This window comes from Eretmochelys imbricata, chromosome 6 (assembly GCF_965152235.1).
Source record: "Eretmochelys imbricata isolate rEreImb1 chromosome 6, rEreImb1.hap1, whole genome shotgun sequence".
NCBI classification, from domain to species: domain Eukaryota; kingdom Metazoa; phylum Chordata; order Testudines; family Cheloniidae; genus Eretmochelys; species Eretmochelys imbricata.
The window spans coordinates 13,200,602-13,224,720 of NC_135577.1; the positions used below are offsets into that span (position 1 = coordinate 13,200,602).

Sequence of the window (24,119 nt, forward strand, 5' to 3'; positions counted from 1 at the left end):
GCAAGATTCAGTGACACAGAGAGCTCCAAAGTCAAGGCAGAAAGATGTCTTAAAGCTGGAGCAAGAAGGGTACATTGAGCCGGTCCTGGAGCTGGAGGAGACAGAAGGACTTAACGGTATTTCCTCTCATAATTTTTGCACTGTACCTAAATTCAGTGGGTGAAATTCTGGTGCCTTTGAAGTCAATAGAACATAGGACTTGAAGGAATCTCCTCGGTCATCGAATTCAGTCCCTGCTGTCATAGGCAACCCCCTGACATTATTTCATTCATAAACTTTTCAAGCTCCATCTTCAAACTAGTTAGGTTGTTTCCCCCCACTTCTCCTATTGGGTGGCTGTTGAAGAACCTCTCTCCTCCAACAGGAATTTGTCACTGACTTCAGTGGAGCCAGAATTTCACCCAACATGCTTCACTTAAGTTTACAAAAATGATCCATTAGGACCTTCAAAAACCAAATACATATGAGATTGGCCTAAATATCACAAGAGTAAAACTATAATTATACTATACTTCACGGTTTGTAAATTTCTTGTCTGGTTTGTGAGCCTTTAGGGGAAAGCTGCCTCCTGATTTAGTCTGTGGAGTGCCTTAGGGTCAAATTCAACACTAAACAAATATGCAAACTGCAGACTTCCCCCCATCTGCTTGAAGATGACTCCCCTTATCTACTCCTAACCCCTGCAAGGGTGGAGCTGCCATTTTGTGCCTCTTCATCTCTCTCCCTTACCCCTATCCTATCCCCTTCCCCTCCCTGCCCCACTAAGTCCCCTCCTCCACTCCACACTCCTCCTATTGCCCCCCAGAGGCTTCTGTCCCCAGTGCCACCTTGCATTCACTTGCCCCCACACTTTCCCACCCTCTCCCCTGCCCTTCCAGTATCTTACCTCTCCCATTTTCCCTCTTTCACCCCCTATTTCCCTGAGATCTCCTCAGTCCTCCCCCCCACCTCTCTGAATAGCCTCTTCTCCTCATGAGGATGTCTCCTGCTTCCCACGTTCCTCCCAGTTCCTCAGAGTTACTTGTCCAGCCATTAACCACAGAGTCCAGAAAGTGGCCATTGTCTCTGAGGGCACCCTGGCTTCAGTGTAATGGAAAACTGTGGGAGATGGCAGCCATCTCTATTTGGGGGAGCCTTACTTCCACATGCAAAGCCTGTAGTGAATGATAGTCGTCTCATCCCAGGGCAGTTTGGCATCAATCTCATTTCAAGTAATGGGACACAGCGATTATTTCTACTATGGGAAATTTCAGGATTTTAAAGCCAGGAATAAGGAGATCCTATTGGACTTTACAAAGACACCATGTAACTCTAAATTCACAATAAGAGTTGGTAACATGGCATACTGGCTAAGTTCACTTACATCGCACTTATCATGGTTCTTACAAGGGCAACCACTGCGCCCCGTCATGCACACCTCTCTTTAAGAGGGAATCTGGTTGTGGTCTCTCTTCTGGGTTTTTACTGCCCACTCCGGAAAAGAAGTCTGCCATTTGCATGGGCCTTACCGGGTCGGTGGCCAACTTGAAAATCGTAGGGCTGCAGTGAAAGTTACCACCTCATGACCCAGGCATTGATGTCCTTCATAATGTTAAGCAATCGAAGTTGCAGGTGGTCAGTGACCAACTGGAAGGGGTTCCCCAGTAGATGATACCTAAGTGCATTGATCGCCTACTTCACCACCAACACCTCCTTTTCTATCGTTGAATACTTCTGCTCTCAGGGAAACAACTTCCTGCTCAAATAAAGGACTGGACGCTCCTCTCCCTCAGCTTCTTGAGAAAACACTGCTCCCAATCCCATTTCTGACACGTCAGTCTGTAATATGAAGGCTCTGTCAAAGTCTGGGTGGAATAGGATGGGCTCCCTAGTTAGTCGATCCTTCAGTTCCAGGAAGGCTCTCTCACACTCTGCTGACTACTGTATCTTGTGAAGCTGGAAGCTCTTTTTTAGGTCGGGTAAGGGTGACATGAGCATTGCAAGGTTTGGCACAAAGTAGCAATAGTATCCTGCTAGGCCCAAGACTTGGCTTACCGGCCTTTTTGTCATAGGGGCCGGGCAGTCCCCTAAGGCTTGTACTTTATCCAACTGAGGGTGTAGGGTACCTCGGCCCACACTGTACCCCAACTATGTTACCTCTCGCTGCCCAAGATGGCACTTGACTAGGTTGATGGTGTGCCCGGCTTCCCCTATAGCTTGCAAGATGGTTGTGAGGTGTTGGAGATGTTCTTCCCACATGAGGCTGTCTACAACTATATTGTCTATGTAGGCTGCTGCATATAGGTGGTGAGATTGCAGCCGCCTGTCCGTAAGTCACTGAAATGTGGCTGCGGCCCCACAGAAACCAAAAGGCATGGTGACTAACTGGTACAATCCAAACGGGGTATGACCAGCAGTGCGAGGGGAACCCCTCACTGGAAATGCCAATGTCAGGGCAGGCTGCAAAGGGGAGAGCAGATACTCCCCAGACTGGTGAGTAACACTGAAGTTAAACTCCCCAACCAGTCACAAACTATGCTTCCAATCCCCCACACTGGTTATCAAGAAGCAAAAATGAAATCACACAGCCCCTTAATTGCATTCCAGTCTCTGGCTCCCAATCAACACCTACGTCCAGTCCAGTGAGAAGTTATCTAAAAACTCTGCTCACATATACAAAATGTTCTTCTGACCCCAAAGGGTCAGCCACGTCACCAGGCCAGTATAGGTTTGGATACTACCCAAAATACCACTCTGCCAGCCAGGTTTATTATAAAGAAAAAAGAAAGAACAAGAAGATAGATGTTAAATGGTAAAGCAGTTACATATATACAAAGATTTGAAAGTCCATATATCAGGTTCCTATCAGTACTTGTGAGTTTGCTGGCTTGAATGTCCCTCTGGACACAACCCCAGCTAGGATGGGTCATTCAGTCCTTTGTTCAGAGCTTCATTTTGTAGCAAAGTTCACCCAGAGATAAGAAGCAGGACTGAAGACAAAATGCAGAAGATGCAGCTGCCTTTTATAGTCTTTTGCCATGCAGCCTGTGCTTCCTTTGTTCCAAACACAAGCTGCCCTACACATGGCTTGAAAGCCTTAGAGTTCTGTCCATAGGCATGCCCCTGCCAGAAAATCACCACATGATGACAGGGATGCTGGAAGATGGGGAGGCCAAGGGGCCATGACCCTCCGCCTTTTTCCCATGGGCCCAGCCCCCTGCTCCTCTTACTCTGGGAGAAAGAGACTTCTTTTAGTCTTTTTTCTTCACCCTTCTTGGCCAATACCAGATCCCTTTGTAGGACCCTCTCGTAAAGTTTAGCCTTTTCAGAGTCTGATAAACTGGATCTTTGAAGAACGTCTTTCATCTCTGAATCCAATTGGTGAGGAGGTGTGGTTCTGATATTTTCTTCATCACTAGAGGCATGTTTCATCACTAGAGGCGTGTTTGTTCTAGCTGATGGCTAGGAACGAGGTACAATTTTCAACCATTTTATTTAAAATGCCTGACAGCAAAGCTCAACCAAGGTTTGATAAAACCCCTGATCTGTTTTACAATCATCTTTTATTCTTTTGAGGAACAGGTTTTTGTAATCGCTCAGTGTTTTACTAATCCCCCATTTTCTTTTTAGCATGCTTACTTGTTAGGGTTTCTGGGGGACTTTTCCTTTTACGGAGTTGAGTGCTATTTCTGAGCTGGCCACTACCAGGTTGTCAGAGGCTGAGCACAGAATAACCTTCCTTTGATGCGGTCTGGCTTTGATGAGGAGTTTCAAAAGAGCTAGGTTTCTGTGTGCATGGCTAGACATGCTTCTCAGGGGGAGGCTCTTTTTTTAAAATGGCTAAGGATTGTTAAAAAAATTACTACTTTTCTGTTTTTTTCAAGGTATATACATAGGGCCAGTCTGGGGGAGAAATGCTTGTTCTTAACCTGTAGGCTTCGGGTGCTAAAACATTTAAATCCACCAGCAGAAACTTGTGGGCTTTTTGATAGCATCCTCAAAAGCCTCCCAAAAGAATTGTGTTTTCCCAGGGTACGTTTGCCATGCCTGGGTGGTAACTTGCAGTTTATCTCCATGGTTTTAAAGAGAACCATATACTTTGTATTTAAAATAATCATTTGTCTTTTTTCCCCTGGCAAAACACATTTTGCACAATGTACAAAATACTCAGCTTCCTGTGGTGTATGTATTTTGTAAAGGCTTTCTCAATTTCACTGCTTTCAGAAGAAGACTTCTTCAGGTCATCTCTAATAAATATGCCTTGTGAAAAGGAAAAAATACTTTTTTTTCCTTCAAAAATGGTCAACAGTGCCAAATGTATATGTGTCAACATATGAAACTGGAGGACAAAAGAGGGTGTGGAAACCTGTAAAAATATATATATATTGATGAATCCTATCGAGCTGTATACTACTAATGTCTAGAGTGAAAATATATAAAAAACCCACAACGGGTTTTCACCTCAGTCCCCGGAAAAATCATGGAGCAGGTCCTCAAAGAATCAATCCTGAAGCACTTACATGAGAGGAAAGTGATCAGGAACAGTCAGCATGGATTCACCAAGGGAAGGTCATGCCTGACTAATCTAATCGCCTTCTATGATGAGATTACTGGTTCTGTGGATGAAGGGAAAGCAGTGGATGTGTTGTTTCTTGACTTTAGCAAAGCTTTTGACACGGTCTCCCACAGTATTCTTGTCAGCAAGTTAAAGAAGTATGGGCTGGATGAATGCACTATAAGGTGGGTAGAAAGTTGGCTAGATTGTCGGGCTCAATGGGTAGTGATCAATGGCTCCATGTCTAGTTGGCAGCCGGTGTCAAGTGGAGTGCCCCAGGGGTCGGTCCCTGGGCCGGTTTTGTTCAATATCTTCATAAATGATCTGGAGGATGGTGTGGATTGCAGTCTCAGCAAATTTGCGGATGATACTAAACTGGGAGGAGTGGTAGATATGCTGGAGGGCAGGGATAGGATACAGAGGGACCTAGACAAATTGGAGGATTGGGCCAAAAGAAATCTGATGAGGTTCAGTAAGGATAAGTGCAGGGTCCTGCACTTAGGTCAGAAAAACCCAATGCACAGCTACAGACTAGGGACCAAATGGCTAGGCAGCAGTTCTGCGGAAAAGGACCTAGGGGTGACAGTGGACGAGAAGCTGGATATGAGTCAGCAGTGTGCCCTTGTTGCCAAGAAGGCCAGTGGCATTTTGGGATGTATAAGTAGGGGCATAGCGAGCAGATCGAGGGAAGTGATTGTCCCCCTCTATTCGACATTGGTGAGGCCTCATCTGGAGTACTGTGTCCAGTTTTGGGCCCCACACTACAAGAAGGATGTGGATAAATTGGAGAGAGTCCAGCGAAGGGCAACAAAAATGATTAGGAGTCTGGAACACATGACTTATGAGGAGAGGCTGAGGGAACTGGGATTGTTTAGTCTGCAGAAGAGAAGAATGAGGGGGGATTTGATAGCTGCTTTCAACTACCTGAGAGGTGGTTCCAGAGAGGATGGTTCTAGACTATTCTCAGTGGTAGAAGAGGACAGGACAAGGAGTAATGGTCTCAAGTTGCAGTGGGGGAGGTTTAGGTTGGATATTAGGAAAAACTTTTTCACTCGGAGGGTGGTGAAACACTGGAATGCGTTCCCTTTGGAGGTGGTAGAATCTCCTTCCTTAGAAGTTTTTACGGTCAGGCTTGACAAAGCCCTGGCTGGGATGATTTAATTGGGGATTGGTCCTGCTTTGAGCAGGGGGTTGGACTACATGACCTCCTGAGGTCCCTTCCAACCCTGATATTCTATGATTCTATGAACGTGTGATTGATGACACCATTCGAATCTGCAGGTCCTCATTAGAGCTGCATGCCCCAGTCCCCCTCAGCTGAGTTTCTGGGTTGTCTCAGTAGTTTCTCTCCTCCCCAAGCTCATGTGACTCAAGAGGGGGGATGGAACTGCATGGACTTGAGGACTGAGGAAAGGTACCATAATGTGCCTAAATAAGCCAACTACCATCAGTTCGCAATTTCAGTAACTGATTTACTGCACACTGGAAAGGCCATGACCACATTATAGAGGAAGAATAATGTATGTAAAATAGGTTCCAGAGTAGCAGCCGTGTTAGTCTGTATTCTCAAAAAGAAAAGTAGGACTTGTGGCACCTTAGAGACTAACAAATTTATTTGAGCATATAAATAAATTTGTTAGTCTCTAAGGTGCCACAAGTATTTAAAATACTTAGTTTTAAAACAACGTTTAATTTTTAATGTTGAACTCCTCAGTTTCATTTAAGGTCAGGTAGGATGGGTATCTGAGGTGGACACACATTGAGTATATATCCCAAACAATTCAGAAATGCCAATTTTGGGAAAAAGCAATCCAAAATATTTCTGTGTCCAGTGTATCCATAAGCATTTTTTTAAAGAAATAATGTATTGAGGTTGAGCTGCTAAAAGCATGTTCTCTACTTGTTGGTTTGAACCCATCCCTTTCCTCTTTGAATCCCTCTGCTCACTCCTAATCTGATATTCAATCAGATTGAAATTATTGGTCACCTTTTCAAGGAAACTCTGTCTCCTACCTAGACAAGCTTTACCTTGTAAAGAATTCCATTTCATTGTGGCAGACAAGACTAAATGTTGACCACAGTCTTTGTCCTGTAGCGTTAGTTGATTTTTTAGATACACTAGACCAAGGCCATTGAGCACCTTGAAGATAAAGACCAAGATTTTGAACTTGAATGCTACTGCATTTCAACCCTTGGAGTGTTCACTTGGTGCATGGGGAATGGGATTTTTATAATCATGAGGCATTTGTGTTTCATCAAAGAAGAAAATCTTCTACAAAGGAACAGCTGTTGTGATATCAGGTTTTCTCCAAACGTTACTCCTGGAGGAATTCTGTACTACTGTAGGCATGCATAATTAATGAGCCATGCATATCTTTAATTTTCTGTGTAGAAAAAAAAAAGCTTCTGCCAAAATGTTGCTGCATTCCACCTTTTGCCCACCAGAGGGCACTGTGTCACAAGAACAGCAGCAGATACCTGCAGAAAATAATAATTACCAGCGGGGAGGGGACAGGGGGGGCACGGGAGAAAACCTTTTGTAGTGATAATCAAGGTGGGCCATTTCCAGAAGTTATCAAGAAAGGTTTTCTTCCCCCCACCCCCCGCCCCCACTCTCCTGCTGGTAATAGTTCATCTTAAGTGAGTGTGTATGATAACACCCATTTTTTTCATGTTCTGTGTGTACATAAATCTCCTCACTGTATTTTCCACTGAATGCATCCAATGAAGTAAGCTGTAGCTCACGAAAGCTTACGCTCAAATAAATTGGTTAGTCTCTAAGGTGCCAGAAGGACTCCTTTTCTTTTTGCGAATACAGACTAACACGGCTGCTACTCTGAAACCTGTCAATATTCCTAGAGATTATTCTCAGATTTCTGACAAGCATAGGGTTGTCTGCAGTGTAGTTGTAGCTGGGTAGATCCCAGGATATTGGAAAGCCAATGTGGGTGAGGAAATATCTTTTCTTAGACCAACTTCTGTTGATGAGAGTGACAAGCTTTTGAGCCACAAAGAGCTCTTCTTCAGGTCTGGGAACATTACTCCCAATGTCAGAGCAAAATGCAAGAAGGAACAGATTATTTAGCATAAGTAGTTAGCACATATTGTAAGGGACCATTCAAAGTAGAATGGGCCATTAGCACCTCTGCAAACATAGAAAAAAAAGAAGGGGTTAGTGGATTACAGATTGTTTTAATAAACCATAAATCTAGTGTCTCTGTTCAATCCATGATGTCCATAATCCATGATTTGGTGTCCAGCAGAGTAATGAATGTAAGCTCCCTGGTTCTTCTTTTGAAAATGCTGTGCAAGTTGCCTTTGAGGATTGGGTCTGATAGGTCAGATATAGAGTGATTACTTTATGAAAAGTGTTCACCCACAGGTGATAGGGTGTTTTTGTCTTTTATCATTTTCCTGTGTATATTCATTTGAGTTTATAATGCTTATCTGTTTCATCCATATAATCATTATTCGGGCATTTAGTGCACTGGATGAAGTGTGCTACATGTGATAGGCATGTATAAGATCCTGGGATCTTGAAAGGTGTTTTGTGTGGAGTGTTGATCATTATAGTAATGGAGATATGTCTGCAAGTTTTGCATCTATAATTCTGGCAGAGTCTGGTGCTGCTTTGAGTGGGTGTGTCCTGGTCTGTGGGGAGCTTCCTCTTGATGACGAGGGTTACCTGGGGTTTTCAGAACCCACAGCAGGGGCAACTTAACTATTTCACTCCATGCAGTGTCAGGAATCAATCAATAGGAACACAGCACTTCTGTCTGATCAAAGATTAAATGCAAGTAAGTATGCTCTTATCTAACACTGCAGTTTATTAGATTTAAGCATACAGAGACATAAGCAATAGGTTTAGAACATCCCAGATATTTTTCCTAAGATCTAGAATGGTATTGAGTAATTAACAGCAGGTTTGCAGTGGCCAGTTGCTCACCCACCAGGGAGAAAGGGTGTCAGAAAAAAGTGTCTCACGATGGCTTCAGAGGACTGCTCCACAATATACTCCATTAGCTAATCTTTTATAACTAACTTCTACAAATACATAGGTCATAATGACCCCAACTGGATCATCTCTTTTCTAACTTTCAGTAAACTTTTCATATCAGAGGTGCCTAGATTCAAAGTTTTCCAACCACCAAGGTTTTCAGTCTCAGTTGTTTACTTGTCTGTCCCCTCCTCCCATTCTGATTAGCAAAAACTATCAGCTAGATATGACCTCGCTTCTGAAAGCCTGTCTCCAAATTAACCCTTAACTATGTGGTGTTCTATTTCATTAATTCCTATTGGCAGAATGCACATAATATGGTTGCAATTACTTTGATCACATAATGGGGTATACACATCCCTCAAAGCAGGGCAACAATGAGTTTGAAGAGATTGTTCGAAGACCAGAAGAGATGATTCTTGCAATATTTCTTTCATGATGGGGTACCCATTGAGTATGGGTTGTAGTTGTTTACACCCATTGGTGGTTACACTAGCTTTAGTGTATGGGTTCCAGTGTGGGGCGGTAGGTGACAAATAGAGGTATGCAGTCAGAAGGGGGTTTATTTCTGTATTGAAGCAGATTCTCCTGGGGTATTTGGGTGGCCTGTTGCATGATGCAATCTACTTCTCTGCTGGAGTGTCCTTGTTTGGTGAAGGTGGTTTTAAGTGACCATACTGGGTGGCCATACTGGGTCAGACCAAAGTCCATCTAGCTCAGTATTCTGTCTTCTGACAGAGGCCAATGCCAGGTGCTTCAGAAGGAATGAATCAAAAAGGTAATCAACAAGTGATCCATCCCCTGTCACCCATTCCCAACTTCTGGCAAAGAGAGACTAGGGACACCATCCCTGCCCATCCTGGCTAATAGTCATTGATGGACCTATCTTCCATCAATTTACCTAGGTCTTTTTTGACCACTGTTATAGTCTTGGCCTTCACAATATCGACAACAAGTGTGTTAAGCCAGGGATAGTCAATAGGCGGACCATGGGCCAAATCCGGAATGCAAGATGCTTTGGAATGGACCCCACAATGTTTTTATTTGTTTATTATCATTATGGGTTTTTAAACATTTTTTTCTTGGAGTCTGGACCTTGACTATACCTTGACCAAGAAATTTGGACCTTAACAAAAATAGGCTATCCCTTCATTAAGGTATATATCACTTACTTTCTCCTCAGACCACATTCTGTGGTATCTGAGTGCCTGGCTGTCAATAAGATATTTCTTGGTATGGTTGGGGTGGTTACTAGATCTATGAAGGTAGGTGTGGTGATCCATGGGTTTCTTGTATATGGTTGTCTGTAGGGTTCCATTGCTGAAGCTGATTGTGGTGTCCAGAAGTTGTGGGAAAGCTCCACAGAGAGTTTAATGGATGGGTGGTGGTTGTTGAAGTTGTGGTGGAAGTCTGAGGGAGTTTAAGCTGTCTTCCCATAGGATGAAAATTTCTCAGGTATATCACTGGTTTCATGATACACTTCTCCAGAAATTCTTCTTCAGGATGACCCATGAAGAGGTTAGCATATTGGGGAGCCATCCTAGTACCCCTGGCTGTTCTCATGCTTTGGACAAAATGTTTATTGTTGAAGGTAAATCTATGACAGGCAAGGATGAACTGGATGAGTTTGGCTATGTGTTTGGGATGGATAACTGATGGTTGTCCATTGTCTTTTAAATATTTGGGGCAGGCAGCTATCCTGCCATTGTGAGGGATATTGGTGTAGAGGAAAGTGACATCCATGGTGGCAAGGATGGTATTCTGAGGAAGGTTGTTAATACTGTGGAGTAGAGTAGGGCTCAAATGTACTTGAGCCATCCAGCTACTGTGAGAGTGGACTGTCTGGAAAGACTCTTGCCTAGGCTCACAGCACATGCACGTTTCAATCTCTTTGGCTCATGAGTGTTTGCATGCAGTGTTCTAGAAAGCCAAAGGTTTCCTTTAATAGATGTTTTCAATATTGCTTCCTCAAACGGGCAGTGAGTGCCACACACTGGCTGAAATAAATGCTGAGTGACTGAGATCAAGTAGGGGGTGTTGAGCTCTGTGGTGCACAATCCCCTCCATTATAAGACTGCTGATTTTGCAAAATGCTGTGTTTTTGACGAGCTGTGTCTAGGGAACTCCTTGCTCAAATGACCCCGAAATTTGGGTCACTAACCCTATCCTGTTCCCCCATGAGACAACAAATTTCAAGACAGTCCAAGTAAGCATACAGATCTTACAGCACTAAGAAGAAATAACATTTAAATAGAAAGGGCTTCTCAACCTAAACTAAAGCAGAGCTGGTGCTTCATTACAGAATCATAGGACTGGAAGGGACCTCGAGAGGTCATCAAGCCCAGTCCCCTGCACTCATGGCAGGACCAAACACCATCTAGACCACCCCAGACAGGTGTTTGTCTAACCTGCTCTTAAAAATCTCCAATGATGGAGATTCCACAACCTCCCTAGGCAATTTATTCCAGTGCTTAACCATCCTGACAGTTCGGACATTAGGAAAAATTTCCTATCAAAACTTCCCTTGCTGCAATTTAAGCCAATTGCTTCTTGTCCAATCATCAGAAACTTCCCTTGCTGCACATTTTCTGTTATTGCTTTTTTGTCGTCATTGAGTAATGGGCCTACTCTGTCCTTTGTCTTCCTCTTGCTTCTAATGTATTTGTAGAATGTTTTCTTGTTACCCTTTATGTCTCTAGCTTGTCTGATTTCCTTTTGTGCCTTGGCCTTTCTAATTTTGCCCCTACATACTTGTGTTGTTGGTTTGTATTCATCCTTTGTAATCTGACCTAGTTTCCACTTTTTGTAGGATTCTTTTTTTTATTTTTAGATCATGGAAGATCTCCTGGTTAAGCCAGGATGGTCTTTTGCCATTCTTCCTATCTTTCCTGTGCAGTGGAATAGTTTGCTCTTGTGACCTTAATAATGTCTCTGTAACACATAATAAATGGATTAATCGTTTCTCAGGTCCAAATACCCTAACACTGCACTGGAGACATTACCGTACCAGGACTTGCCTGGAGGTGTCTTAGCATTAGCTCCCTATGTTGCAGTGTGGGTAAATTTGCTTTGTAAGTAATGACAGTACTCACAGCTCCCCAAAAGGACAGAGGAAGTCACGTGAGTGAAGGGACTGATTTAGTCGCTGGGAGGTAAGCAAAGCCACAGTGCTGTTAGCTACACCTGTAAAAGACATGTCCCAGCAAAGAGATGGAGGAATATATGAAGAAAATCAAAAATGAGTCTTCCCAGAAGGCGTAATCTGCAGTGACTGCTGAAAGGGAAATAAAGGGTCAAATCCTCCGGATGAGCCATTGATGCCCAGCACAGCTCAGGGTGAGGGGTGAAGGCTACCATCACAGCCACCTGATCCTCAGACTGCCAGGCACCAGTCTGATCCTGAGCAGCAGCTCAGAGCAGCCAAGGGATCATTCCAGCTTCTGGGATCACCACAGAGACAGGGTCCTGAGTCTATGCCCCCTCCTCCAGTAGCTCTGAGCTGCGATGTCATAGATGTGGTTATACAGGAAGATTTTCTAGGAAATTCTCAGTTGGCCACTTAAGCCATTTTAAAGTGGACTTTGCACTGCACTGAGGATAAGGATTGGGATCAAAAAATGCAAACCAACCTCGCATTAGCGGAGTTCAAAGTGGGCCAGAACTATGTTTTATTTGTATGGAAGTAATCCCATTGGCTTCATTTTTGTTATATCAATATAAGTAAGAGAAGAATTGAACCCAGGATGTATAAGTCATCTGTTACTTACTGGGTACTGCTTTTCTTTAAATTACAAACATCAGGCTGTCTATGGAATGAGTAAACTGTATATAAAGTCACCATTTTCTACTCTGAAATTTTGGTTAGCATTTCAAGATGTTCTGTCCAGATTAAACCTGGAGAAGCACAGAAGCATCAAGATCAGGCTGAGGGATGTCCTGGAGATCTGCCCAGAAAGCATCAAGAACAAGATTCCAGAGGCATTAGGTGATTTACCTTGGCATTTCCTGAGGAAGGTCATGGCTCTGAATGGGACGGCCAGAAATACAAGCATTGGGCACAAGGCTCCTGCAGAAGAAATGGGTGACTAAGAGGAGAAGCTGCATATTGATGGCACTTTCTGTTTTAGTGACACTGAGATGAAAATTTCTATGCAACCTCTTGATATTCTCTGTGCTGTTCTGCTTTGCTCAGACAGTTTCCTACAGCAGGAGATCCTGTCCAAAATGTCCATGTGCCAGTTTGCCCTTCCTCTGCTGCTACTCACCCTTGACACCCCCAAGTGCACCCTAATACTGTGGGCCATGAGGGACATTGTGCGGAAGTGGAGGCCGCACTCCCTGGCAGAGAGCAGAGGGTTCAGAGAGGAGAGCTTGATGCTCACGTCAATGCCAACCATTTCTTTTGTGTGGATGGGGAGCTACAGCTTCTCCAAGTCCCAACTCCTCAATGAGGTTCTCAGCCCCTCCCAGCAGCACCACGATTTCTTTATCAGTGCGGGACATGGAGTCTGGGAACTTCCTTCGGAAAATCGCAGATGGGCTGGTTGAGATTTCCTGGTATTTCCCTGGGGGGACGGAAAATTCTGATCTTTTCCCAGAACCCATTGCAGTTACAAATCTGCGTGGAGACATTGAGTCCCACTGGCTACAGGTTAGCTTTTTAACAGAGGTCTCCTCCGCAGTGTTCATAGTTACCGAGAGCATCGGTGAGAGAGAATAGGCACTGATATAATCTCGGAAAGAATCCAGCTCTAAATATTACTTCATCCTCAACTGCAAGAATAAGAAACCCAAAGAAACTCTGGGATTCCTTAATAAGCTGTCCTCAGTGTTGAAGCTGAGCAAATCACAGCTACTGGTGAAAGATAGTACCATGAATAATGCAGGATTTGTGAAAAAGGTGCAGTCCACCATAGGAACCATAGTGAATTCATCTCCGAAGACAGTGAGTTTGGAAGCCATGGCTGTGACGGCACCTGACCTAGGAATCCTGGTGGATGAGGACTGTCAGGCATGTCAATGTGCGAGCAAATATACTGAAGAAATCACTGCAGAAATAAGAGATGGGCAAAATACAAAAGGGAAATGCTGAGCCTGCAAGGAGACCTATGGAAAAACTTGGCTAAAGTGGAAAAAGAGATGTGCCGAATGAAAAGGCAAGGGGTCATGGCCACTGAAAACTATAAATCTGAGCTGAAACAGAAATGGTTAGAGATACGCAGACAGCGGAATCAGTGTGACCGTACTAATGGTTTGACTAAGTTTATCAATGGAATAGTACAGATGAAGCCAGTGGAGAAACATTACTTTCTGAAATGGATGAAATTTAGCCTGGATAATATTGCGAGGGCGAATCTTTCTAAAATGCGGGCGGACTATAAAGAGAAATGTGAAACTCCAGGAGTGGACCAAAAACAGCTGGAGGAATTAGATGAATTAATATCTGATAGTTCCTTGGGGGTGGAGCATTTAATGCGTGAGTTGGGGCAGTTCTATGAAGCTGAATGCTCAATGGTTAAAGAAGGGAAAATGGAAGAAAGCCAAAGACGTTTCACCCGTCTCCCATGCACAGCAGCTGACCTGATGCTGGAAGGGTTTCCTGTGGAGCTGATCAATGGAGATGCCTCCAACATCCCCATGAACTGGGTAGTAGAGGTTCTAACTCATCTCCATATCAGACTAGGGGGTAGATCCAGAATGGTGGTTATAACAGTGCTGAGAGTGCAGAGCACTGGGAAATCCATCCTTCTCAACACCATGTTCGGCCTGCAGTTTGCAGTGAGTAGCGGTCGAAGTGCGCGAGGAGCCTTCATGACGCTCATTAAAGTTACAGAAGCTGTTCAGGAGCTGCTTGGCTGTGATTTCATCCTGGTGATAGACACTGAAGGTCTGAAGGCCCCTGAACTAACAGCACTGGAAGACAGTTATCAACATGACAATGAGCTGGCCACCCTGGTGATTGGACTGAGTGACGTCACCATCGTTAACATGGCCATGGAGAATGCCACAGAAATGAAGGATGTTCTGCAAATTGTGGTCCATGCATTTCTCAGAACAGAGAACAGCCAAACTGCCAGTTTGTGCACCAGAACGTCAGTGATGTGTCTGCTCATGATCAAAATATGAGGGACAGGAAACACCTCCTGGAGCAGCTGAATGAAATGACCAAAGCTGCAGCAAGGATGGAAAAGCAAAGCAGGGAAATGACATTTTCTGATATTATGGAGTATGACCCAGAAAAACACAATTGGTACATGCCTGGCTTGTGGCATGAAGTCCCTCCCATGGCTCCCGTAAACACTGGATACAGTGAGAGTGTGTGTGAGCTAAAGAAATACCTGTTTGAATTCATAGAGAACCGTTCACGGAAAAGAGCTGGAAAGGATATTCCTGATTTTATTGTATGGTTGAAGAGCTTGTGGAAGTCAGTGAAACATGAGAACTTCATCTTTAGCTTTAGAAACAGCCTTGTAGCTTAAGCCTATAACCTGCTGTCTGTGAAGTATTCTGAATGGGAATGGGGTTTTCGCAAGGAGATGTATCTCTGGATATCTGAAAAAGAAACTTTTATCCAGAATCAGCTGCCAGAGACACTAGAGGGTGATCTCTTACACAGCTTAAAAATGGAAGCACAAGGGAAACTACAGCAGGGAGAACAGAAGCTCTTGAATAACTTAGAACAGTATTTTAAAGGTGAAGCTCCAAATTGAACCTGATAGAAAAGTACAGAGAAGATTTCAAAAGGAGCGCAAATAGCCTCAAAAGAGAACTTGAAAATTATTCAACCAGTAACTGTGAGGAAGCAATTCGAATACGAAGAGGACAGCACAAGATAGACAATATCCAGTCTGGGTACAAGCAGAAAATTGAAGGGGAAGTTGCCAGACTCTTGGCTGAATGCCGAAACAGAGAAGATAAACTAGACCATGAGAAACTGAAAAAAGAATTTGAAACGATGTGGAGAGAAACCTTGTCAGAGTTAACGCTCAGTACTTTACAGAAACGTCAAGTTGTTCAAGATATGGATCTCCAGCTGAGAAAGGATCTGAAACACAGAGGGGGTGCTGTCGGACAGATACTACAACATGCAAAAAGCCTGCTGGATTATAGAATGAAGTCTTTCCCAATGAAGAAGGAATACTTAAACCTAAAATGGACCAGAGCAGTTGTAGAATACTTCTCACAGGAATGTTACTGTAAAACTGAAGAGCTTGCTCTATCTTTAATGACTGAATGCAAGAAACACATTGAAGAAAAAGTTAAATCCAAAACAGACTATGACGAAACGTATTGTGGAGAACTGCTGCATATGGTTAATGAGAGGTTAAAAGAGGAGGAGATTGAGAAACTTCACACTTCTCCTTTGTTTGAAGTTGACCTGAAGCTTCACGTTTGGGGGAAGCAGCTTGGGCATTTCAGAAGATGCATGAAGATTTTATCAAAGAAAACGATCCTCAGCAATGTCTGGAGAAGCTGAAACCTCATTATTTCTCCATATTTACTGATCTCTATTTGGAAAAGAAAGAAAGCCAAACAAGGGCGAGGAATTTCTGTCATCAGTGTCTCAAACCTGCCCTGGTGGGTTATGTCAACAAAAGGCTCGGACTAGAAATAGTTGACAATTTTCTCAGCAGTGAACAGGCCCTTGAATACGCCAGCCGAAGCTTCTTTCAGTTCTTTTTGCTAAAGAAGCTGCTGGAAGAGATGAACTTTGACAACTATGTGAAATAGATAAGTAACTATGAAGAGTTTGTCAAATCCTGGATACAGAGATGTCTGATAGACCACTATGGAGGGAAGGCAAGTTTGAGAGATTTGGAGAAAGGGATTCTATCCAGAATAATAAATAAAATCAAGGGAGTTCTGAAACTCCATAAATAAAAACAATAACACAGTTTCTGCCTTTTTAGACAGCTTTTGCAAAGAGCTGCAGCAGGACCGGGCCATTTCCAGCAATAGCTTAGTTGGAGTACAGTTTAAAAACACAGCAAAAATTGAGCAGCTTTCTGGTAACATTGAAATCTTCCTTCTGGAGCTGGAACAACAAATCTTAACCCAGTTTAATCATTTGGAACTTGAGACCAAACTCTCCAGCCTGCCAGTGAAACCCCAGGATGAGATCTTCAAGCGAGTGTTTGGCTGTGGGAAGCAGTGTCCGTTCTGTGAAGCCCCCTGTGAAGCAGGAGGCACTGACCATAAAGAGCATTTTGTATCAGTCCATCGACCCAAAGGGTTAGGGAACTTCAGGGATTGTGATTCACAAAAGCTTGAGCATTCCATATGCTCCTCTGATGTGGTTTCCAATCGTGAATTCCAAACTGCAGCCACAGATGGGAAATTTCATCCCTTCAAAGATTACCACCATTACTACCCCGACTGGCGCATTCAGCCTGATCCCAGTATTGATGCTTCTGATAACTGGAAATTTGTTTTCAAATCATTCAATGACCAGTTAGCTAGAACGTATGGTGCTAAAGCAGCAGATCTTCCAGGAGACTGGAAAAATATAACGAAAGAGCAGGCGCTGAAGAGCCTAAAGGAAGCGTTTTACATGAAATAATAGACATGCCAAGAGTCTCTTTAAATAGGATACACTTCAACAAAACAAAACCCTTAATTTAAAAAAAAAATGGAATATTAACAAATCTGACAGCCTGTACCGTTTTTTAAATTGAAAACTAAAAAAAAATCAATTGCAGGTCACATCTTCCAGTTAGTGCAAGGCTGCTGCACAGGAACAGCCATACCAAAGCAAACTGATAGTCTGTGTATCCCTGTGTCCTTGCTGAACCAGAATAACAGCCCATCTAGCCTGGTATCCCCACCTCTCTGCAGTACTGGATCAGACCAATCACCCATATAGCCTAGTATCCCACATCCTTGCTGTATTGGATCAGACCTACAGGCCATCTAGCTCGGTATCTCATCTCCCTGCTGTACTGGATCAAACCAGTGATCCATCCTGTCTCTGTCAGTGGCCATAACAAAATGTCTCAGTGGGAGGTGCAAGAAACCATCTAATGGAAATTGTATAGAAACATGTTTAGAGGAGAAGTTTCTTCCTAACATAACTATGGAAACAGGGTCCGAATGAGTTCTCCCATGACAGCTAGCTGGGAGCGGGAGAGACTTTAGGAGGAAATTGTATTTACATGAACTCACCTACTCTGCCTAGATATCCATCAGATATAGAGGTGTTGCTCAAAGTGATCAATATTGACTTGTGTTGGGTTACAAATCACTTTAGTACTGAATGAAGGGGTAGTGAAATGTTGTTGTCAGTGTTGTTGCATTTATTGTATGAGTAAAGGGGAGCAGAACTGTGCTTAACCTGTCTCAAATGAGGGGTCACCCTCAGCTGAAAGGACTCATTAAGCCAGGTGCTCGAATGCCTGACTCCTGGGAAAGTAAGAGGGGTGGGGAGAGGGATCTCTGCCAGGAGGAGTGAACTCTCCCTAAGGGTCCCTGGTCTGGTTTAACCTGTTTCTCCCCACTGTTCAGAAGATAGGGCCTTTTGTTATTTTAAGTGCACAAAAGAGCTGACAATTACTTGTGGCAGGACAGCATTTCTGCCCAGCCTAATAGCTGAAAATCACTAAGGACTTGGCTACACTTGTGAGTTAGAGTGCATTAAAAGCAGCCCCGGGCACCCTAACTCACGACCCATCCACACTGGCAAAGCACGTAGAGCGCCCGGACTCTACAGCGGGAGTGCCCCTGCTAATCCACCTCCACCAGAAGCATAACGTTTGGTGCGTCTCGGCTGAAATGCCCCGGCATCAGTGTGAACGAGGTTTTGCATTACTGCACTCTGATCGGCCTCCGGAAACGTCCCCTAATCCCCTTAAGTCAAGTGGCCACTCTTGTCATTGTTTGGAATCGGCTGTAGCAATGCAGATATGTCCTTTCAAAGCTCCGTTTCTGACAGCTGGCAGGCTTATCTGCTCCGGGACAAAGCAAACCATTACTGTGGCATGCTGCTTGAAAGGCAGGAGGAGGGGAGTCTGCTGCTGTCTGAACTTACAAGACAGCATGCTGACATGCTCTCATCCCCCCCAAAACCCACTCTCTCTCCCCCCACATACACACAACACACTCCCTGTCACACTCCACCCAACACCACCCCATTTGAAAAACATGTTGCAGGCACTTACATGCTGGGATAGCTACCACAATATACTGCTCTCTGTGGCCGTTGCAAGAGCTGCCGTTGTGCTGGCATTGTGAACACACAGCAGCGTTTCCCTGCAGCGCTCTCTGAGGGGCACTGCAACTCCTGGCGCTGTACATCTGACAGTGTAGACATAGCCTAAGTTACATCAGTGAAAATTTCTTTATTCAACGCAAGGGCAGATTCAGGACCTGAGTATTACATAGTAGGAAGTAATTACTTTAGAATAGGCTGTAAACACAGATAAATGATTGGCATGTATGTTGAGTGTTTAAACTGAGTCTCTCCCCCCCAAATAAGAATCTGTTGAAGACAATTAAACTGCTATATTTAGAGCATGACTGTCATTTACTCTCCCTATTGTGCATTAAGAAATTAGTATTCTTGTTTTAATGTAATCACGCATAAGAAGCAACAGAAAACCATTTACAGTTAAACAAAATAAACTTGGGAACAGACTTTTTTGTGGTGGCTTATTTATTTTGAAATGTTGCCTTGAAACTTTTTGTTTTATTTAGCCCTGAGAGGAAGGATAGTGGGTGAGGTCAGCAAACATTTCAGGAGATGTGATGCTTCGAAAGTACAAACCCAAGATCCCAAGCAAAACAGGACCCCTTAACATTTAAATTAGCCCTTCTGAGAGGCCTGATGCTGATAAGAATGACTGACCTCATGAAAAATGGGCTTTGTTTTCTCACTTAAACAGTGAGAAAATTTCATGGAGCCCTGAGTTCTCACTGGGTGGGTGGGGTGGAGACCCAATGGGGCACAAGTTAGTAACCACTGTGGTGGGATAGGCAGGGCCAGATCTGGAGTCAATGGAGCAACCCCCAGGTGAAGCAGTTAAACCCCAACCCAAAGACTGGATTTTCTACAGTTACAAGGGAAATTAGATAACTATACACACACACACACACAAACAGACTGAAATATGTAGGGTTAGAAATCCCCAGTAACAAAACTGATGGCCCAAACTCTCTGCAGTGACCCCAACCCGTGACACTCCCTCTCTGTGTCCCTTCTCGACAGTGGGGCTGTGAGTGTAGCTGGATTGGGCAGTGGCTCCGTCTACTGTCCCACGGGGGAATCTCTTCTCTTCATTGCCAAATGCCATGCAGTTGTCGTACTCTATCTGTCAGCCCAGCTGCTCGGTGGATTTGCCCATGTCACCTGGTTTCAATTGTTCCTTTCCACATAGAATCATAGGACTGGAAGGGACCTTGAGAGATCATCAAATCCAGGGGTTCTCAATCTTTTTCCTGCTGAGGCCCCTATAAAAACATCCTATAAAAACAACAGGGCCCGGCAGGGGGGAAGCGTGGGCTCCAGGCCAGGGGACACACTTTGGCATAGGCATAGTTTTACTTCTTTTTTTTTTTTGGTGGGGGGAGGGGTAAGGAAGGCCTGGCATGGCTTATCCCAGCTCCACACAGCAGGGTCCAGGGAGGATGTGCCATCTCCACCCCCTGACTCACTCAGGAGGGCACCCAGCTTGTCTGGGCTCTGGGGGGATGCAACCAAAAATATAACTCAAAGGGGGGACTCAGTTCAAAAAGTTTGAAAACCGCTCAGGGTGCTGGCAGGGGGTTAGTTAGGGGCTGTGTGAAATGAGGGGAGTAGCTCAGGGTGCAGGCAGGGGGTAGCTATGGGCTGTATGCAGGCAGGGGGGCTTCCAGTGCAATGCCCAGCTTCAGGGGCAAGGCACTGGGACTCCCGGCTTCAGCCTCCCTGCTGCTCCTGGCTTGTGGGGGAGGGGAGGTTTGCCGGCTCGAGCACCATGTTGCTCCTGGCTTGGAGGGGATGTGGGGACCCTGCCGGCTTCAGCCCCACCTAGCTTCTGGCTGTGCCACTCCCGGCTTGGAGCTTCAGCCCCGTGCCGCTCCTAACTAGGGCAGGGGGCCCACTGGCTTCAGACCCACACCACTCCTGGCTTAGGGGGAAGGGGGGCTCCAGGTTTCAGCCGTGGGGCTCCGCGGCCCCCCTGAAAGGGCTCACTGACTCCCGGCTGAGAACCACTGATCTAATCCAGTCCCCTGCACTCATGGCATGACTAAGCATTATCTAGATCATCCCGGACAGCTGTTTGTCTAACCTACTCTTAAAAATCTCCACTGATGGAGATTTCAGAACCCGTCAGGCAATTTATTTCAGTGCGTAACCACCCTGACGGGAAGATAGCCATTGATAGCTACTCTCTGGGAATGGTTTTCCGCCAGTTTTGCACGCATCTTATAGTAGCTCCATCTCAGTTGTCTTTTCCTAGTTTGTTTATGAGAAGGTCATGTGAGACTGCATCAAAAGCCTTACTACCATCAACATATACCACATCTACTGCTTCTCCCCATCCACAAGGCTCGTTACCCTGTCAAAGAAAGCTATCAGGTTGGTTTGACACGATTTGTTCTTGACAAATCCACGCTGACTATTACTTATCACCTTATTATCTTCCAGATGTTTGCAAATTTAGAGCTTAATTATTTGCTCCATTATCTTTCCAGGTACAGAAGTTAAGCTGACTGGTCTGTATTTCCCCAGGTTGTCCTTATTTCCCTTTTTATAGATGCCCTTTTCCAGTTTTCTGGAATCTCTCCCGTTTTCCATGACTTTTCAAAGATAATCACTAATGGCTCAGATATCTCCTCAGTCAGCTTCTTGAGTATTCTAGGATGCATCCATCAGGCCCTGGTGACCTGAAGACATCTAATTGGTCTAAATTTTTTACTTCTTCTTTTCCTATTTTATCCTCGGATCCCACCTCATTTTCACTGGCATTCAGTATGCTAGATGTCCAATTACCACTAACCCTCTTCTTGAACACTGAAACAAAGAAGTCATTAAGCACCTCTGCCATTTCCACATTTTCTGTTATTGTTTTTTCCCTCTTCATTGAGTAATGGGCCTACCCTGTCCTTGATCTTCCTCTTGCTTCTAATGTATTTGTAGAATGTTTTCTTGTCACCCTTTATGTCTCTAGCTATGATCTGTTTTGTTCCTTGGCCTTTCTCATTTTGTCCCTACAGACTTGTGTTATTTATGTTCATCCTTTGTTGTAATTTGACCTAGTTTCCACTTGACGTACAACAATTTTTTGATTCTTAGATCATTGAGGATCTCCTGGTTTTGCCAGTGTGGTCTCTGGCTATACTTCCTATCTTTTCTCTGCAGTGGAATAGTTTTCTTTTAGGCCCTGTAGTGGGGCAACTACCCCACTCCAGTAAAACAGGGGTTAAAAGCATCCCTGGAGAGGGCTGTGGCTGGGCTAGGCTGATTTGGGAAGCAGCCACAGCTGTGGCCAGCTCAATCAGGGCCCAGCTGGCCCTTATAAGAGGGCTTGGGGCCAGAAGTGGGAGGAGTCTCACTCTAGTCCTGGAGAGAGAAGGGTTAATTGCCTGGGAGCAATGTACCTGAAGTGGAGCAGTGCTGGGGAAAGGCAAAGGGAGTTGCGGAGCAGCAGCCTGGTAAATCCCCAGGCTGAGGCCTTGTTGAAGGCCTAAGAAAGGTACTGGGGAGGCAGGGGGCAGCCTGGGGATAGGCAGAGGCAGCAGGTCCTACCCCCTTGCCAATGATGAGTGGCCATTACAGACTGCAGTCTGCCCCAGTGAGCAGGGGCTAGATGATGACTGGCAGTAGCCACTGAGGCAAGGTGGGTTTAGAGGGTTGGGGTTCCCCTGGGAGGGGAGACCCAGAGTGTGGGCGTACAGCCAGGGGGCAGCACCCCAAGGTAAAAGGGCACCAAGGTCCAGGAGGGATATGCAGGCCCTAAGGCAGGCAAGACACCAGCCTGCAGAGGGCGCTCCCAGTGCTGAAGAGCTAACTTCCAAGATGACCAGCAGGAGGCACTGTGCCAGTGAGCCTTTGCCTTGCTACAGGCACATAATAATTAATAATAATTAAAATAACTTTAGCCAGGTGAGATGGGGACATGAAGCTGAGTGTTGTCAGCATCCTGAAGATCCCACTGCCCAAGTCTCCTTACTACTCCAATGGATCAGATACACTTAAAACAAGACAGGTGGCTGATGGACCCTGCACAGCCCCAGGTGGCAGCATCCTCAAGGAGGAAAAGCAGTTGGCCAACAACTACCTCTGAGAGCTCTCAGCAAAGCTAGGAACAGAGTCACCCAAGAGCAGCCCTGACCACCCCCGCTTTGGTCCACAGTGTGTCTAAATTTGCGAACAACATACACAGGTGAGTTCACAGCATGTCATGATCAACAGTAGCGAGGTCAGTGGCTGATCTAATCACATCAACATGAACCTTAATTCTCAGTTACTCTGAGGCTGTTTATATCTGACTGGCTGGCCCTGCCCTCTTCTGTCTAACATGGCTGGAAGTTTGCCAAGGGTTTCTTGGCTCCCATCGCCCAGCAGAGAGAGACGTGACAGCTGCAGTGTCTGTGTTTAATATGTAACTCTCCGACGATGGATATTTGTATAAAAGATCTCGTGGGATCAAAATTTTAACTCTAACACAGCACTTGCTTCTAAGCTTTCTCCCTTGTAGTTGACTGGAGAGGAAGATTTTGTAACAGTTATATGAGTTTATACCTTACTGCTTGTGATAATATTGATTGTGAAGAATCCCAACAAGCTCCAATAAAAATGTATAGCATAGGTGTTAGCTAGAGAGCAAATCTAAGTCCTACTCATGTACCCCACTCCCCAGATGGTTCTGTTTGTGAGTTATATCCCTTCTCCCGACCCTGTGTTTGTCTGGTCTATTTAGAATTGCTCCTCAGACCAGCACTGTCTACCACCCTCTATTTGTATAGTTCCCAGTACAACGGGGCCCCGATCTTGGTTGGCCAATAGGTACAACTGTAACACACATGATTAATAAAAAAGGGGAAGAAGTTTAAATCTGAGTGATAAAAGAACAGGTCATTTATTGAAAACTGCCAGAGTAAGGAGGACTCTCTGCCTCACCATATGATGCATGTGACTAGAAATATGGGCAACACACTCCTCACATCTTAGGTGTGTTAGCACCTTATAGCTACAGGGTGACTGATAGGGTTGCCAGCACTCCCGGATTGCCCTGGAGTCTCCAGGAATTAAAGATTAATCTTGAATTCAAGATTATGTAACATGAGGAGGCTACCTCCAGGAATACATCCAACCACAATTGACAAGCCTAGTGACTGACTAGGCTAATAAATGACTCCCTTCCCCAGAGTGGGACTTTAACCTGATTGCTAATAACTGATCCAGGGCTATGCCTGAGGGGAAAGGGAGTGATGTGACTGGCCTAAATCTGGATTGAACCTGGTCTGACAAACTCAGTTCAGTTTGGCAGACACAATCTGATCATCACTGGTAATTCTGTAGACTCAGTCACAGCTCAGTAGTGACATGGCCCTGCTATCCCAGCATCCTGGCTGGGAGCACATCCCTGGGAGCTGGAGGAGAGCAGAATC

The 24,119-nt window shown here is 44.8% G+C and overlaps 1 pseudogene; it reads left to right on the plus strand.

Annotated features, from left to right (window-relative positions):
* The first annotated feature begins 12,344 nt into the window (after nt 1–12,344).
* Nucleotides 12,345–17,091, plus strand: LOC144266440 (up-regulator of cell proliferation pseudogene; annotated as a pseudogene).
* The last annotated feature ends 7,028 nt before the right edge of the window (nt 17,092–24,119 follow it).